Below are 19,741 nucleotides of genomic sequence, written 5' to 3' on the forward strand. Positions count from 1 at the left end.
ACACCGAACTTATTTCTAGGTGTGTGTCTGAGCTGTTCCGCACCATTTACGCTTTGGTTTTGGAGGCGGGCGTTTCATGGCGTCTTTTCCTCCAGAGTTGTGCGCAAACGCGTCCTCGGACTTTAACCGCCGACTCTCCGGCTCCGCGTGTGTGTGTGTGTGTGCGTGTGCAGATATTTGCAGCCGTCGATGCCTGTTGAAACGAAAGCTGTAAAAAAAAAAAAAAAAGAAAAGTCAGGTGATCGCGGTTGTGCAGGTCAGGCGAGGTCAGAGGTCGGCACTTTAACTGCGCTTATGTAATTTATGGCGCTTGTCGCGCGTCTCCCGCGAAAGCGTTCGAGACTGAAAACAGGTTTTATTGGTCTGTGGCGGCCGTCATCCGAATGCATTTAACAAGGCAGAGGTAATGCTGGTTTCTGTGTGAAAAGCAAAACTTCGCTTGTTTGAAGACAACCGACACGCGCAGCGGTCGTCGCTTGAACGCCGCATAATCGCGACAAGATTCGTTTATTTATTTATCTTTTAACTCTGCAAACTGTAAACACGTGGTGACTTTACTCTCGAACCAAGGGATCGATATTTGTTGTGCTAATTGAGCGGTTTTGCGCTAAATCTACAGAAATGCCACCTTGTAGTGCGTAAAGTATGGAAGTTACGTCGTGCCAAAAGTCGAGTTCTTTTCTCTTTTTAATCTCTTTTGAGCGTCGAACCAAAAACATCATTTCTCTTGTGACATTTTTTGTCCTCTCTTAAAGATATGTTTATTTTTAAACAGTGATATCTACAATTAAATTGCTGCCTTTTTGTGTGGAAAAAATATAGTGCAGAAAAAACAAAATCATACAGCTGACATTTCAAGTCCATCTAGAGAATCTGAGCATTGTTTCCATACTTTGTGTGTGACTTCTGGAAGTTTCTGGATGGTAGACCAAGTAGACTGAACCTCAGAATGGACCGAAGCAGCAACACCTGACCAAAGGACATAGGGGTAGATAAGGGTTGATTTTGGGTTGAAGCAAGGTTTTGTGAAAATTTTGAATGAAGCAAATCAAAATGATTCGCTGTTTTGAAAGGCAGCACACACTAAATCAACCTTTTTAATCAGCAATGTAGTGTTTCGATGTGATCTAAATTTTCAATGAAACACTTGCTTCAGAAGTCTTAATATATAACAGGGTCATAAATGAGTCCAATCTGTCATTTTAGTTGTTAAAATAGCCTGGTCACCTGAGAGTTAAAGCAACACTCATTTTGATCAAAACATAGGTAAATCGTTCAACCATTTTCACAATGAAATGTGTATTTTTTGATTTCCCACCAGTCATAACTAAAACTACAGTACAGGCCTTTATGAAACCAACTGTTACTCATTTTTAAAATAATAGCATTCTTTTAATGAATGTCTTGTGGTTGCTCATGTCTCATAGAGCTGGCAGAAGTCCAGATTGGGAATTTTGTGACATATGACACAAATGTGTCAACAAGCCCTTTCAAGCCTAAAACTTAGGGCGTACTCACATGAGGCCCATGTGCCTGAGAGCATGCCCAAGCACGACTTCTTGCTCTATATACCCTCTCCCTTACCCCACTGACACTGCACTCCACATTCAGCACCCACGAATGTTAATGTGAACACATCATGATTTTTGTTTTGAGAAAGAATAACGGAGTATATCCTTGAAACATTACTGTGTTAAGCCTTATTCTGATGAGATTTGTGTTATATGAGGAGGTTCTTCACCTTCAATTGATTGTCCGGGATTGGGTCGTGGGGGCAGTAGCTCCAGTAGGGGACTTCAAACTTCCCTTTCCCAGGCCACGTTAACCACCTCTGACTGGGGGATCCTGAGGCATTCCCAGGCCAGTGTGGAGATATAATCTCTCCACCTAGTCCCGGGTCTTCCCTGGTGTCTCCTCCCTGATGGATGTGCCTGAAACACCTCCCTATGGAGGCACCCAGGGGGCATCCTTACCAGATGCCGGAACCACCTCAGCTGGCTCCTTTCAAAGCGAAGAAGCAGCGGCTCAACTCTAAGCTCCTCATAGAGCTTCTCTCTTTATATGTAAGGGAGACACCAGCCCCTCTCCTGAGGAAACCCATTTCGTCTGATGGTACCCGCGATGTAGTTCTGTCGGTCATAACCCAACCCTCATGACCATAGGTGAGAGTAGGAATGAAAATTGACTAGTTGATCGAAAGCTTCGCTTTTTGCATGAGCTCCCTTTTCGTCACAACAGTACGTTCAAGCGAACGGATCCAGTGAGTCTTGGAGGTCACAGGCCGATGAAGCCAATAGGACCACATCATCTGCACAAAGCAGTGATGAGACCCTGAGCCCACCAAAGTGTTTTTAATGAGGAGGTTAAGTAATATAATATTTATTATAGCCAAATAGCACAGGATCAGAAGGCTTAGCATAAATCAATGATGGGCGTGACTACAAAGAATATAATCAGGCCAGTCGCATAACTGTTACTCCTCAAGAAACAAAAAGACCAGAAAGACCCCCTGGCATCTGTACTTTTTTCTTTGTTCTCAGCTCTGAAAGAATGGATTAGTCTCCTCAGTCCCTTTTTATTGTCTAGTTCAAGTTATCTGTCAGCTAAACTTCATCTTTATTTTGGGGAGGTGATGATCCCATGGTTAAGTGTTGGATTTTAGACCAGGGGATCCTCGGTTCAAACCCAGCCAGACCAGAAAATCACTAAGGGCCCTTGGGCAAAGTCCTTAATCCCCTAGTTGCTCCCGGTGCATAGTGAGTGCCTTGCGTGGCAGGACCCTGACATTGGTGTGTGAGTGTGCCTGTGTGAATGGGTGAATGTGAAGCCTAATTGTAAAGTGCTTTGAGCTTCTGATGCACATGGAAAAGCGCTATATAAATGCAGTCCATTTGCCATTCATTTTATTGGCTGTATGTGCTCTGCAGAGGTGCACAGCAATGGATGCTCCTTGTGCCCAAAACAGAGCAGGTAGTGTGAACACCTCTCATACAGGCATAAACAGACATGTCCCATCCCACCGTTGTTGGATTTTATTTTTTATCTGCATACAGAGCTGTGGACTTCATGATGCACACGACAAAGCAGGTGATCCAGAGACTGTGTTTTACAAATGTGTCTTTATGCACCTTCATGCTTGAGATAAAGGGTAGAAAATTCCCTTTCCACAGATGCATGTGTTCACTCAGGATTAACCTTCGGTAAATTCTATGCATCGTTTCACAGAAGGTAAAAGACGCTGAAATGCGGGCATGGATGTGCACAGTCTCAGTCAAAATACTGATGCACTCTGGTAATGACTCCACCATAATTCACCTTAAACAAAGCTGTCCTGTTTGAATACATTATGCAATAAGGGATTTATCAATTAATCATACTGCACGCATGAAAAGATTTTCATGAAGGCAGCAGATGATGAGTACATAGTTTTGTGGCTTTGCTCACTGAACATGATTCAATTAATCAAAGTGAGAAACCAGACCCATTTTTATGCTAAATGTTCTTTTATGAATTGAAGACTTTATTATCCAAGTAGTAATAATAATATTAATACTAATTGTTAACAGCCTTTTCAGTTACTTGGTGCCCAAGTTCCATGATCCGGCATTGTTTGTGATCACATTACATGCAACTACAGGCTACCTCTGCAAGTTGGGCCAGAAATGTACCAGTGGGCAAGTCCCAGCCATGACACATAGCACTCACACTTGTCAAACAAACTGGACTTTGAGGGTGTAATAGACTTAGATGTGGTTCAGAGTGCCAAGCATGAGTACATGCTTACTTAATGATGGAGAGTTTCTACATGTGATTGTGGAATTGTCAGACATTTAAGATTTTTTTTTTTAAAGTCCAACTGTTTGAGAATATAAAAGATTTTTTTAAATGAACAATATGACCCCTTCAAGTGTTTAACCCTCTGGGGTCCGAGGGCATTTTTTGGACAGTTCACTCGCCTGGCATAAATGTTTTATTACTGCTGTTCACAACTCTCTCTGCATCCCACAATCAAGGTTTATGTCTCTTTTTTCAGGACAACCTGTGCTTTCAGAATATATATGTTTTTGTTGTGTTTTATAAGTGTAATAATGGTTTACAATCAAAAATAGGCAAGGAAAAAATAAAGTGCAAAATAATTTTTCACACACATTTATTCAAAACACACAGCAAACTATAATACACAACTGTTTTGACACTTTATAAAGGTAATTTGAGGTCTTGTGTGAAAGACTGTACAACAAAAAGGTTCAAACAATAAACACAAATGCACATTTTGAACAGTATATACAAAATGGTCTATGCGTTTTGTTTTCTATTGATATGGTAAACAGTGCTTTACGCAGAGAAAGCAACAGAGTTATCCAGTAACATTCACATGCAATCTACTGGAGCAATCTTGATAGTTACACACTCTTTGTTTGAGCACGTGAGATTGTCATCAGAGGCTCTCCGTGTGCTCCTGCTTTCACTGATCACTGTGCGTAATGGCGCAGGGCACACTGAGTATGTACTAATAGTATGTACTCATTGCAGCACCCAGGGGGCTTTTCAAATGGGCCAGCTAGTAACACATCACTCCTGAAAACGATCTTTGGCTTTTCACATGAGGTAAATCTGCCCTACGATTGGATTTTGGAAAACCATGCGACGGTGAACCAATTCCAATTGGACACTCACATTGCACACGTCATCACACAGCTCCTGTGAGGAGTACAAAGATGGCCGATGGCTGGCTCGAAAGTCCGCGGAGTTAACTTTTCAGCAAAAAAAGTAAGTTTCTATCTCATATCATTAAAAAGTTATTTATAATTTAATAATGCTTGGTCTTAGCCGTCGTATATAAAAACTACAATATAAAAATATATTGTAGTTTCAGTGATTTGGTGTGTCATTGTGATCACACAGTCATGTTATAGGTGCTTTCTGACCCTAGTTTTCAACTTGGCGTAAAGATGCTGAAAAGATAAGACACATAGGCAGAGGACACACACCAATTAGCTAAACTGCAGGATTGTCTTACAGACATAAAGACATGGATGACCTCTAATTTCCTGCTTTTAAACTCAGATAAAACTGAAGTTATTGTACTTGGCCCCACAAATCTTAGAAACATGGTGTCTAACCAGATCCTTACTCTGGATGGCATTACCCTGACCTCTAGTAATACTGTGAGAAATCTTGGAGTCATTTTTGATCAGGATATGTCATTCAAAGCGCATATTAAACAAATATGTAGGACTGCTTTTTTGCATTTACGCAATATCTCTAAAATTAGAAAGGTCTTGTCTCAGAGTGATGCTGAAAAACTAATTCATGCATTTATTTCCTCTAGGCTGGACTATTGTAATTCATTATTATCAGGTTGTCCTAAAAGTTCCCTGAAAAACCTTCAGTTAATTCAAAATGCTGCAGCTAGAGTACTGACGGGGACTAGAAGGAGAGAGCATATCTCACCCATATTGGCCTCTCTTCATTGGCTTCCTGTTAATTCTAGAATAGAATTTAAAATTCTTCTTCTTACTTATAAGGTTTTGAATAATCAGGTCCCATCTTATCTTAGGGACCTCATAGTACCATATCACCCCAATAGAGCGCTTCGCTCTCAGACTGCAGGCTTACTTGTAGTTCCTAGGGTTTGTAAGAGTAGAATGGGAGGCAGAGCCTTCAGCTTTCAGGCTCCTCTCCTGTGGAACCAGCTCCCAATTCAGATCAGGGAGACAGACACCCTCTCTACTTTTAAGATTAGGCTTAAAACTTTCCTTTTTGCTAAAGCTTATAGTTAGGGCTGGATCAGGTGACCCTGAACCATCCCTTAGTTATGCTGCTATAGACTTAGACTGCTGGGGGGTTCCCATGATGCACTGTTTCTTTCTCTTTTTGCTCTGTATGCACCACTCTGCATTTAATCATTAGTGATTGATCTCTGCTCCCCTCCACAGCATGTCTTTTTCTTGGTTCTCTCCCTCAGCCCCAACCAGTCCCAGCAGAAGACTGCCCCTCCCTGAGCCTGGTTCTGCTGGAGGTTTCTTCCTGTTAAAAGGGAGTTTTTCCTTCCCACTGTCGCCAAGTGCTTGCTCACAGGGGGTCTTTTGACCGTTGGGGTTTTTACGTAATTATTGTATGGCCTTGCCTTACAATATAAAGCGCCTTGGGGCAACTGTTTGTTGCGATTTGGCGCTATATAAATAAAATTGATGATGATGATGTGGGCCGTCAGTATCAGCTGAACCCGGCGGTGAGGACATTTCTTATCTTTAATGTATTTGCATCATGGTTGTTAGTGGTAAAGTCATTGAACTGTTGCTGAGTGAACGTTGTGTGTGCTCCCTGTGCTGGCTCTCAGCAGCATCAGAACACAATTTTCAATTCATGAACACAGACCCCTCATGCTTACATTTATTTGTAGTTGAAGCAGTCTGATGATTATTTTGAGGGCTGGTTCGTGATCCACACAGCTCTTCCCACGCATGCAGGATTCATGCAGGCGTGCATCAGCATTTTTGTTGTCGTTTTGTTTGTTTTTCCTTTTTTTGCCTTTCTGCACTTCTGCATTTTTCTTTTCTTGAGTGGAAGTGATTCTAGACGTCCTGATGAACACGGGGTTTGCAGATTTGGGAAGTGGTGGCAGAAAGATAAAGAGCGAAGACGGCAAAATAAAGGAGAATTTGGGTGGAGGGGGGTGGACTGAGGTCACCCTCGTTGATGTGAACTTTCATCACATGCCAGAGGTCAATGATTCACTGCTTGGTGTGCACACGTGCAAGCTTAAGAGATGTGTGGGGGTTTTGTAATGCAAAGGCTATTTTAAAGTACGTGTGACTGTGACATCATGTGGAGTTTTTTTGTTTTGTTTTTGTTAAACCTGCTCTTTAACTGAGAGCATTCCTCGCGCTTTTCTGCACAGTGCACCACACAGGTAGAGGGTGTGTTTTACTGTCAGTGTTTGTTCAGGGATTCTATAGCTAACGCCTGCAAAAGCTTCAGTCCAGCCACATGCACACACGTGCACATTGCGCCCAACAAAGAGTGCTCCGCCAATGGCCCCGTGCATGCTGAATGTGAGAAGTGGATGAAGAAAAAGCAAGGGGAGTAAGGAGGCCACACTCTGAGCTAATTGCCAGTAATTAGTCATTAGTGAAGAAGGTCAAAGCCTTGATTTAATTCCTGCTTTAATCAAGCAGAGAACCTTGAAAAAACTCAACTCGGAAGCCTGTCTTTGATAATTGCATAATAACAGTTTGCGTGTCAGAAATGGGCACGCACTTAATTCCATTTTGCATTCGCCAAAAATCTGTTGATCACAACCATCTGCTTGTTCCTCTGTTTTCTCTTAATTTATTCAGCAATCAGAAGGCATAGTGACCACATCAGACAAGACGATCAGTAGATCTGTGAAATACACATTATTATTTTGAATTCCTCATGAAACTACTTCATATTGTTATGTTTTGGATATGCCCTATATCTGTTCCTGTGGAAACAGTGGTAAGGATACAATCTGAGGCCACGTCTGCACTGTACTGTAGTTATTAATGTCTCTAAACCCCAAATCGAGCACAGCTTTTCTTTTAACTGCATGGAAAATGCTATTAGATGGATTTCTTCAAATCTACTTCATAGATTCTCACCAAATTTGCACCACAGATAGATATTAAGGGATGGAAGACTCCACGGAATTTTGGAGGTGATCCAGAACCGAATTGGCGGACATCAGAAATCTCTGATTACTCTTATTTTTCTTAAAATAACCACATGAAAAATGTTCATGTTTTTCAGCAGAAGTTTGATTACAAAATAGGTTAAAGATATGGTTCTGAGCTCTGTTTCACCCATATTACATTGTGTATGTATGTTGGTGAAAAGTTCATATTGGGGAATTGACAGAATTTAGAAGTTATAATCTGCTTGTGTGGGATATTTTTCTTATTTCCTCAAGAAATTGTTGCTCATGGTTCCAAAAGTATAATTTGTTTTACATGCTGTTGGACGAACAAAACTTATGTTTCTGCATCTGACAGGTTTTTGTCTTTTCCTGACATATATTCATAACATGTCTGTCAGTGTCGCAGACCGAACGGTCCACCCCTGAAAATTGGTCCACCCTGCCTCCACTATGCATGTGTCATTTCGGAGCTCAGCTGCTCGTCTAAGACAGAGTCTCTTCACCCAAAGCGATCACTCAGACGTGCTGCTGTGTTCCAAAATGACGCATGGGCAGTGAAGGCAGGCGGACCGATTTTTAGGGGGGGACCATTCGGTCTGCGACACTGGCCTTAAAGCCCTGTGATCCTAAAGAGTCATTTACAGGGTTTCTTTATGTAAATGAGACTTTGCACCAGTATGGTGGTTTAGAATGTGTTTGTTTTCTCAAGGTAGAATATGTGTATAAGTGTATGAATATTTGATAAATATGGTTTGTGTGTATGTGTGTGTATGCACATGGTGAAATTTGTTTATTTTGTTAAATTCGATGCAGTGCTGATGAATGACGACGCTGGTCTGAAGTAAGTATGAGGTGTACAGACTTCCCCATGTGCTTCCTTTGTTAATGCGTGGTAAAGCGTGCATGTGCTTCTTGTGTACACACATTTCTTGCACACAGTGCATTTTGTTATGTGCTAAAACTTTATTCCAAAATGGATGAAATAGATTTTTTTCCTAAAAATTCTACACACAATTCCCCACAATGACAATGTGGAAAAAAATTTTTTTTAAGATTTTTGCAAATTTATTAAAAAAAAAAAGAAAATTGAAGAAATCACATGTACACGAAGCTTAAAATTGAGCTCAAGTGCATCCTGTTTCCACTGATCGTCCTTGAGATGTTTCTACAGCTTAATAGGAGTCCACCTGGGGAAGATTCAATTGCTTGGACATGATTTGGAAAGACACACACCTGTCTACATATAAGGTCCCACAGCTGACAGTGCAGGTCAGAGCACAAACCAAACAGGAACTCAAAGGAATTTTCTATAGACCTCCAAGACAGGATTGTCTGGAGGCACAAATCTGGGGAAGTGAATAGAAACATTTCTGCTGCTTTGAAGGTCCCAATGAGCACAGTGACCTCCATCATCAGTAAATGGAAGAGGTTCGGGTCTACCAGGACTCTTTCTAGAGCTGGCCGCCCATCTAAACTGAGCGATCAGGGGAGAAGGGTCTTAGTCAGGGAGGTGACCAAGAACCCGATGGTCACTTTGTCAGAGCTCCAGCATTTCTCTGTGTAGAGAGGAGAACCTTTCAGAAGGACAACCATCTCTGCAGCAATCCAGCAATCAGGCCTATATGGTAGAGTAGCCAAACAGAGCCACTCCTTAGTAAAAGGCACATACATGACAGCCCACCTGGAGTTTGTCAAAAGGCACCTGAAGGACTCTCAGACCATGAGAAATAAAATTCTCTGGTCTGATGAGACAAAGATTGAACTCTCTGGAGTGAATACCAGGCATCATGTTTGGAGGAAACCAGACACTATCACTACAGTGAACCATAGTGGTGGCAGCATCATGCTGTGGGGATGTTTTTCAGTGCTCTAGGGATGTGGAGATTAATTGATACAAATCGGTCTCTAGATACAAACGTGTGCTATGCGAGTGTATCGATTAATTCCCTGTGCATCGATTTATTTGACGGATGAAATCACGACGGATCAGTCAATGTGTGCTTGCATCGATTTTTTTCCGATGCACATTGAACGCACCATGGATGGAAGCCTGAAAGCAAAGCACATTTCTACCGCAACAAATCTGTTTCAAAATGGAGACTGCGACAACGGCGCAAGCAGTTTTAGGAGATTGTTGACACACCTAAAACACTTAAATCAGGAGTTTGGAATTATTTTTGATTTTTTTTTTTAAATGATGAGAAATTTGACAAGAGTCAAGGTCCTTTGGAAAAGCTTTTTGGAGGCAGGTAGTTTGGAAAGAATTCTGTGGCTACCACTGCGCCCTCTAACTCTGCAAAACTGGTGAAAACAGTATCTCATATTACTTTTGAAAAGGTGGTACTGAGAGTGATGTTGTCTTACTGTTTAAGTTCTGACAGTGTGAGGTTACAAACATGAGGGAGCTGATTCCTGTTCCTTTACTTTGAATCTGGTCAATTTGCTGGTTATAAGGAGTAAAACAAATTCTCTGCCTCTCATAGAATCAGAAGAATACAGATGAATGTAAAAGTTTTGGCACCCCTGATGATTTCCATGATTTTCCTTTCTAAATCATTGGTTGTTTGGATCAGCAATTTCACTTAATTATATCATATAGCAGACAAACACAGTGATATTTGAGAAGTGAAATGAAGTTAATAGGATTTACAGAAAGTGTGCAATAATTCTTTAAACAAAATTAGGCAGGTGCATAAATTTGGGCACCCCAACAGAAAAAATACATTTAGCAGATCCTCCTTTTGCAGAAATAACAGCCCCTAAATGCTTCCTAGAGCTTCCAATGAGAGTCTGGATTCTGGTTGAAGGTATTTTGTACCATTCATCTTTATACAACATCTCAGGTTTGTTGGTTTCCGAGCATGGACAGCCCACTTAAAATCACACCATAGATTTTCAATAATATTCAGGTCTGGGGACTGAGATGGTCATTCCAGAACGTTCTGCTTGTTCGTCTGCATGAATACCTTAGTAAATTTTGAGCAATGTTTAGGGTCGTTGTTGAAAGATCCAGCCCTGGCTCAACTTCAACTTTGTCACTGATTCATGAACATTGTTCTCAAGAATCTGCTGATATTGATTGGAATCCATGTGACCCTCAACTTTAACAAGATTCCCAGTACCTGCACTGGCCACACAGCCACACAGCATGATGGAACCACCTCCAAATTTCACTGTAGGTAGCAAGTGTTTTTCTTGGAATGCTGTGTTCTTTTTCAGCCATGCATACCACCCCTTGTTATGTCCAAATAACTCACTTTTATTTTCATCAATCCACAGCAACTTATTCCAAAATGAAGCTGGCTTGTCCAAATGTGCTTTAGTATACCTCAAGCAACTCTGTTTGTGGCGTGTACGCAGAAAAGGCTTCCTCTGCATTACAGAGGTAATGCAGAATAAAATTTACTCTTTTGGGATAGCATTTGAGTGAATTATACTCTATCACAGAGCTAAATCAACTCCAAACAGTGTAAAATCAACTCTTATTGGAGTAAAACCACTTGCATTGAACAGATGGTGTCGCAGACAGAACGGTCCTCCCTCAGCCCTGCCTTCACTGTGCTTACATCATCAGCCACGGTTCACTGATAATCACCGCGTTTCTGCTTAAAACTGCACTGCAGTCATCATCTATCTCAGCGACAGATATCTGAAGCTTTTGTACAACAATCCTGTCCACATAAATTCAGCATTATTCCATAATAATAGACGGAGGAAGCGATCAGAGCACCGTGGCTGCACAAGCTGTTAACTGATGTGTTCACTGCACGTTGGACACTTCATGTGTCACCATTTAAAGCCTCATTTCTGCTTAAATCGGCCTCGTTTCGACTTTAGAATGATTCAAGAGGTTTTACCTTGTCATCTCATGGTTAATAATCCCATTAATGCATTTGATCGTTTGGGTGGAGAGACTCTGTTTCACATGGGTGGCTGGGCTTCAGCATGACACATGCACAGTGGAGGCAGGGTGGACCAATGTTTAGGGGGCAGACCATTCAGTCTGCGACAACTGTCAAGCTGATTCACTCTGTGATAGAGTGTAATTTCCTGCCTACAGAATCTTTTTGTGCAAAGTGCGCTGTATAGTTGAACGATGCAAAAGAGACACTATCTGCAGCAAGATCATGTTATAGGTCTTTGGAGCAGGTCTGTGTGTTGACTATGACTGTTCTCACCATCCTTCTCTTCAGCTTATCTGAGATTTTTCTTGGCCTGCCACTTCGGGCCTTAAGTGGTACTGCACCTGTGGTCTTCCATTTCCTCACTATGTTCCTCACAGTGGAAACTGACAGCTGAAATCTCTGAGATAGCTTTTTATATCCTTCCCCTAAACCATGATGTTGAACAATCTTTGTTTTCAGGTCATTTGAGAGGTGTTTAGAGGCTCCCATTAAAAGGGATGCAAAGAGGGTAAGCATTTGCAAATGGCCACCTTAAATACTTTTTCTCATGATTGGATTCACCATACTGAATTGCATCATGTTGAATCGCATTGTTTCGCACCAAATCATATTGTATCGCATTGTGAGGAATTGTATCGCCATCAAATACATATCAAATGGCATTGAATCGGGAACAGGGGTGAATCGTATTGCATCGTATTGTCATGTATCATATTGCTGGTAGTGTATCGAGATGTGTATCGAATTGTTGTCAGTGATGAGATTCACATGTCTATTGTGCGCTTATGCTCCCCATACAACCTGATGGAGCTTGAGAGGTGCTGCAAAGAGGAATGGGTAAAACTGCCCAAATCAGAAAATAGAGCTGCCCACATGTCCAAATGCACTTGTGCTATGGCCTTTAGTTTGTGCACCGTGGATCATCAAATTGAAGGAATTTGACTCTGAAGGAATTCGGTTGCTGGTTACAGTCTTTCCAGCATTGTGTGGAAGCATGCTGCAACGCCAGTCATGCAGGTGCACTTCGCATCAAACTTGAAGCTGTGCAAGACAAAGATGCATGCACGCTGAAGAAAGCTTCTCAGTGTTTAATGGTATCTTTCAGCACAAGTGCCAGCTTTGAAAAAGGAGCTGTGAACATGCTGCACAACTAAACCACTGTTGATTTACTTTAATTCTAGCTTCACCACTCAAACCCAACAAGGGTGCATATATGATCATCACGTTTGCCTTTTGTCTCTCTGTCCATCCCCCTGAAGGTGATTCATGAAGGATGTATCCTTGCTGCTGGAAGAAAATTAAATTGGTCATATTATGTTTTTTTTTTTTTTTTTTTTCAATCAGCTTGTATCATCACCAAGTATCTTTAAAACAAACTTTACAGTAATGTACAAAAGTTTGTTCTATCCTCATATTTGTTAACTAGGAGGCTGTGATCACATGACCTTTTTATTTTGAGCAAAGCGAAGCCTCTGTAGGAGCCGGCGTAATCTTGTTCTATGGTAGAGCAGTGCTGAAACTGGAAATGCCAAATGTTGAAATGTTCCTGGAGCAATAAAAAAAGGAGATCTCGTGCTAATGGAGGAGATCTTGCACGAATTAAAGACCCCAACCACAATTGCTCGAGACAGAGAAATACCTAGGATCTCCAACACACAACTGCACACAAGGTAGCAATATTAATATCAGGGAAAACATATGAACCTCATTACATCACCCCTCCAATCCCAACACAAAAAACACAATTAGATATCTTGCATCATTTTGTACATCTACCTTGGGATGGAAGGCAAAATCAGGGCCCCTCGTTTTTCCGTACCAGATGAAGGACATCACAAGTAGCTTTGTGACCCTTGCTGGTTACGTGCTTCTGCAACAATTTTGTTTTTTCATTATTATACAGAAAAAAGTCTGATGAAACAATATGACCCTTGACGGTTAAGTGCTTCTTCCACAATTTCATTTTCTAACTCTAAATTATACTGGAAAAAAGTCTGATGGACCTATATGACCTTCTTGCTTCTTCACCAATTTAATTTTCTAACATTTACATTTACAACATTATTATACTGGAAAAAAGTCTGAAGGACCTAAAATGATATGGTGAGATGGTGAGGAGCTTCGCTCATTAATGTCGGTGACATGAAACATATTATTACATGGAAGGGTGGAGCATTACACACAAAATACAGAGTAGGATCTAAATCAATGGCCACTAGCCCTTGAAATCACCTGCCCTGCATGTTTTAAAGCTCTCGCTGCTCCACCTGCTGCTAATGAACAAAGTCAGGTGTGCTCAGCCACATCAAGAGTGAGGAAATAGAAGACCTGACTAAACCGCTGTGGTTGCAGAAAGTAGATGTTGGAACCATGTAGGGCAGGTTGTCATGCAGCACACCATCCATCATGATGGCAGCATAGTTTTAAATCTGAAGCGTTGTGCTTGGTGTGCTCGTTGAACAGTAGCTGCAGTGATCTACCCGCCTTCCGTGTGGGCTCTTGACTGCTAACTGTTAACTCCTCAGCTGCTGTGGCTTCAAGCCCAATGATGTTTAGTGCCTTTCTCTGGATGGAGTCCATCTGGATGAGAATGGTCTGTGAAGCATTCATCCAGGCCAAGTAATCGTATTCCGTTACGCTGTGCATTTGTGTCTTGTAGACAGTCGTCCAACTCTCGGAATTCAGTTTCTTGCCTCGTACCTTCCACAGAGTTCTCACCCTTTCTGCAGCTTTGCTTGAGATGACCTATGTGTGCTTGGCCCTTGGCTCTTGAGCATGTTTTTTTTTTAAGCCTACAATTACTTTTTAAGCACAGCAATGTATTGCTGCTGTTGTGCTTTCAAAAATGATCAAACTCAACGTGATTGTTACATGTGTGGACTTTACGAAATGTTTTGATTTGGGTTCAGAATGTCAGTGGTAAAGGTCACTTGATTGTGAGCACAATAACTCCAAAACCGCTGTTGATTTTCAATTGTGAAGGTCAAAGATCGAAATTACTGGAAGCCTTTTAAATCTATAAGCTGCTTCTGAGCAGAACTTCTGCTTCTGCCTGACTGTTATCAGAGTTGCTACATAGATCACATAGTCTAAAAGCCAAAGGTCAAAGTCACTGGAGGACTTTTTTTTTAAATCATTGAAAACAGTGTTTCTCAAACATTTAACCAACAGAAGAAAATGTCCCAGACCAGAACTCCCCAAATATCCAAGAACAATAGGTCTGCTTACCCCTTCAATGGTATATTATTATCTATTGGAGTTTAGAGTTGTTTCTAAACAGTTTGAGAAACATTAAAAAAAATTAGAAAATTTTAATGTGATATTTTACCAATATACTTGTGGATCACTAGGGGCTGCCCATGGGCCACCAGCGGTCGACAGACCACTCTGAGAAAGGCCAATATAAAATGCACACAGGATTGTGATCAAACCTGAAACATATGTTACATAGCCTAACTGTAGGTCAAGAGTCAAGATCACTGGCAGCATTTTTTTTTTCATTCCAAAAATTGCAAACTTGTTGTGCATACAAAGTAGCCCAAACTGCATGATTCCTACTGATTTGGAGTTCACAAGGTCCAAGGTTTGTGTATGCATGTGCGTGCGTGTATGCATACGTACATGTGTATGCATGCATGTGTGTGCGCCTAAAATAGCTTCAGAAGTTGCCAATATTTCCCAGCGGGCTGATGGTTAATGTGCTCACTCGCTGTTTCCTATTTTCTGCTGGTAATTAGACTTGTATCATTCTGTGGCACAAATGTATGTCATCCCACTCATTATTATGCCCACTTTGCAATCTGCTACTTTTTGTGCCCTGATTTTAACATCATTACTAATCTGATAGCTTTCAGGTTGTTGTTTTTTTCATAATCAGTCCACCTTGAGGATGTTGCAGTGTGTTTGTGCAGCCTGATGTTTTTCATGTGCTGTTCCTTGTTGCCTTTAAGGTACATTTTTAGTCCATGAAAATTCAGTAAGGTATATCTTATATATTATATTCCAATTCTAAGGTAGAACTATGCCAGTATGCAAAGTTATATCTAAATATCTAAAAAGGAAGAGTAAAATAGGAGAGTAGAAAAGAGTAGAGTAGAGGCACCTAGGTGCCTGGTCTTGACAACCAGGGATGGTAGGTTAAAAAGCTTTTTTATCCCATGGGAACTCTCCCTACCCACCCAAGTAGCTCAAGAAAAAGGTATAAATAATAACATAAGAAGGATAAGACATCGCAGGAGAAGATTGTAGTAGAGGTAATTAGTATGTAGACTAGTGGTAAAATCATATATAGTTACTAGGCTAAGCTATAGAAGCAGAAGCTATGAGTGTGTGAGTGTACTGGTGTCTATCTAAAGTAACTATGTTAGCATACTGTAGGAAAATAAAAAGTATAATCATTATGCTATCAAATGGAAACCTAAGAACATAGGTACTATATGTTGATATCTTTAAAGGAACACAAACTGATGAATCATTAAAAATCGACACCATGTAAAATAAAATTGTAAATAGTGAAAATAAGCTAGTTATAGTAGAAGAGCTAAATTAGCCGTTAATTAGCCAACCGTACCCAGCAAGCTAACACAATAAACAAAAACGGAAATTAGTGTATAAAGTATATTAGCGTAGTTAAACCTACAGTAACGGTATTAACAAATACATATAAAATAAATGTGGGCAAAAGTATGAATTAATGTGGGTTATCAAACACAAAAGAACCAACTATTTTGTAAGCTACGATGAACGTTGCTATGGTCGGCTAGATAAGCTAACGTTAGCTGTTAGGTATAACTAATTGTACCCCACTCCTCCAATATTTACTTAAATATAATAATATTAAAAAGGGGGAAACAAGAAAAAGTAAAGCATGTAGAAATGTATATGGAGACATAAGTACATATATTTGCAGAAAAGAGAAAAACAGCGGCCGTTTTAATCACCAAACCTGCAGTTGCCAGCGTTACACATCTTGCTGTTTCTTCTTCTTCTCCTTATATTTCAACCACAGTATTCAGTATTCCATGTTCAGATCTGGCTTTTCGCTTTATTGTGCATTTTGCCGGGTCATCGTACCGCCTTGAAAAAGACAACTCCTGACATCCTGGAATGCTGGGTGTTAAAACATTGTGCACACAGGTGAAAGTCACTAATGCACTTGTGCAGCGGTGATGAGCACGTGCGCTGGCCCACTTATCATCAAGGGGGAGTTCTGCACATTTTTGAGTGGGACAGAAGGGAGAGGAGATAACTCATTAGCCTCTGGACACATCTTGTCAAATTGTTCATTTTGATTTTGCAGACGACATGTTAGATACGGAAGATAATATTTCGAGATAAGTGGCATTGATGTATAAATAGCGGACTCCAGGAGCATTAGTGTCACACTGTCTGACTTCCCATGCTCTTAAATCTTGATCCCTTTTAAGAGCGAGTAATCTGAGAGCAGTGGTTTTGCTGTACTCTTGAAGCCGTCTCCCTTTTCCCTCCACGCTGACCCTCGACTCCCCGCCGCCCCCTGTTCTTCCACTACAACAGGTGTCCCTGTGCTGACAGTTTTGCCAACATCACAGAGGAAAAGCTGCACCGAAACAGTGAGCGTACAGTAGCAACGCTGATTTGTGCTGCAGCAAACAGTTCCTGTGGGATTGATCTCTTGGGGAGGATAATCTGGGTAATCCTATAAGCGGCACCGGTAGACTCCTCCTCTTTTCCCCTCCCCTTTGATGTTTGCATTCCTGTTCTGTCCTTTCTGTCTGAAAAAAGTGGTTGAGAGGGAAAACCCACAGCGGAGATCTAAGTTGTCGCTGTGCCAAAGGAGCGAGTCTGACCTCCAAGGGATTGGTGACCAGCACCACTCCCCACTTCAACCTGAAGGCATGTGGCACCCCGTGGCATCACCTGCGAGGGTTTGCTGGATGCGCTTTATGATCGTGCATGTGCGAACTGCTGCTGCTGCTGTGGTATTTTGTACAGTAAAAGCATTAGAGTAAAGCCTGTGCAATTCTCCTTTCTTTTAAGATGTTGCTCTCCAGGGGAAGAAAAGCAGAACGCTGTCATGCAGGTAAATGCTGAAGTGTTTTGTGTTTTAAACTCTACCCATTCAGATTTTATTGTGATAACTTGCTTTGAGCGGAGATCACCGTCCGCGCTTCTGGAGGTCAGCTAGTCTGCATGTTGTCACCTCTCCCTGCTACACCTGCTGCTAATTAACAAACTCAGGTGTGTTCAACCAATCAGACAGGCTTTTCAGAAAGTCTGCATCCTTGTCACAGACCAAAAACATTTAAATCCCTGCCGAATGCCGTTTCTGAACCCTCTACTCAGCAGCAAGTGATTCGCATACCTTATTACATGTCTGTTTATGTATCTTGCCCCAGGGTATCTGTATGAGTCCGACTCATACGGGCAAGATACATAAACAGACATGTAATAAGATTTTTATCACATATTACAACAAAAATAAAGAACAAGAACCATATAATTATCGTCAACCACCGGAAAAAGAACAAGGAGCACTCTCTTCTTGGTTCCACTCAGCCATTCAGTGAACAAGTTCACACATCACTCTCCGTTTTCCTGGTGGTGTTCTTGTTCTTATGTCTCTCTATTAAGTCTTGATTGTCCTCTTCAATAACTTATTGGTGTCTCACACCTTCAGTATGAAAGTCAAGTTGCAGAATTCTCCCTGCTAGGCAGGCTAAAACTCTCTCACCTTGATCAGACATCTTGGTTGAATGAAATGATCTGGATCCTGTATCAGGATCCTGCACTTGTCACCAGGGTAACACAAAATAGGAGTGTGTCATTGGTGGGGCCGAGAAATGGGGCCTCCTGATTGGATGAAAAGTGGGGCGATACAAAGCCTGGTATTTTCAATGTCTTTTTTTGTATCGCCCTGATTTAAGACTTGTATCACCCTGATTTTATTGCCACAGTTTCCAGAGAAGTAAAATTCTAATTTTTTTCACAAATCTGATTGGTTAATCATGTGACATAATCAGGCTTATAATATCTGTGGAACAGAACAAAATATTAGACCATATTAGGCCAAAGACTGGTGTTCTGATGCAGTATTGTCGGGGTGTGGAACTTTCTAGACTCACAATTTGTCAGAACACCGCCTGCGTGCTCTGCTAGCTGTTAGTGCTTTTAGCTCTGAGTGAGAGAAAGTCGCGTGCCGCTGCCAAAATGGGTGAATTTAAGCTACCATACGAAAGTATTTTTGTAGATTCTGATACAGAATTACCGCTTCACATTTGATTTATTTTTTATTTATTTATTTATTTCATTCATTTAAAAGAAAAAGACAGAAAGCAGAAATGAAATTTACAAAACTTTGAATGAAAAGGAGCAGAGAGAAGAACAAGTCTTATATTTTCTGCCCATTTTTACAATACAGTCTTTCAATTTTAAGTATCATTATTCAACATTATTAAACAGATTACATTTTTGACTTGTCACATACCACTGACTTATTTCATAATTTTAACCATTATTTAAAAGATTACATCCATAACAGGTTACATTATAAACTTAAAACATTCTAGACATCACTAACAGATCACACCCTAGGCTTTGTCATAGCCCAATGACTTATTTCATAGTTTCATACTTACTTAATACATCTAATTTAATACGTTTTTTAAATAATTTAAGCGACCTTGATTCTTTGATTTCTTTGTTGAGGTTGTTCCATAATTTTACACCATTCACTGCAATACTCCGTTCCTTTACTTTGGTTCTGAATCTTGTTTTTTGTAAGACTTCTATTCCTTTCAAATTATAACTACTTACTCTTTTTTCAAACATATTTTGAATGTTTATTGGTAAGGTATTTTTGTTAGCTTGATGCATTGTTTGTAATATTTTCAAATCAGCTAAATCATGAAATTTAAGTACCCTATACTTAATGAATAATGGATTAGATGGATCTCTAAAACAACTATTACTAATCATTTTTAAAGCTCTTTTCTGCAGAATGGTTGTGTATAAGTTGTACATGTTGATCCCCAGATTTCTACACAATAAGTTAAATATGGGACAATCAATGAATTGTACAATGTTAATAAACCATAACTATTTAATGAAAATTTTACTTTATGCAAAACAGCAATGGCTTTCGCTATTTTTCCTTTTATGTAATTTATGTGTGACTTCCATGTAAGATCTTCAT

General features: G+C 40.6%; 1 protein-coding gene across 1 annotated transcript in view; it reads left to right on the top strand.

The window, feature by feature from the left end:
- Positions 1–19,741, top strand: part of rxrgb (retinoid X receptor, gamma b) — a 121,196-nt gene that overhangs the window by 150 nt on the left and 101,305 nt on the right. The window lies entirely within an intron of this gene.

This window comes from Thalassophryne amazonica, chromosome 10 (genome assembly GCF_902500255.1).
Source record: "Thalassophryne amazonica chromosome 10, fThaAma1.1, whole genome shotgun sequence".
Taxonomy (NCBI): Eukaryota; Metazoa; Chordata; class Actinopteri; order Batrachoidiformes; family Batrachoididae; genus Thalassophryne; species Thalassophryne amazonica.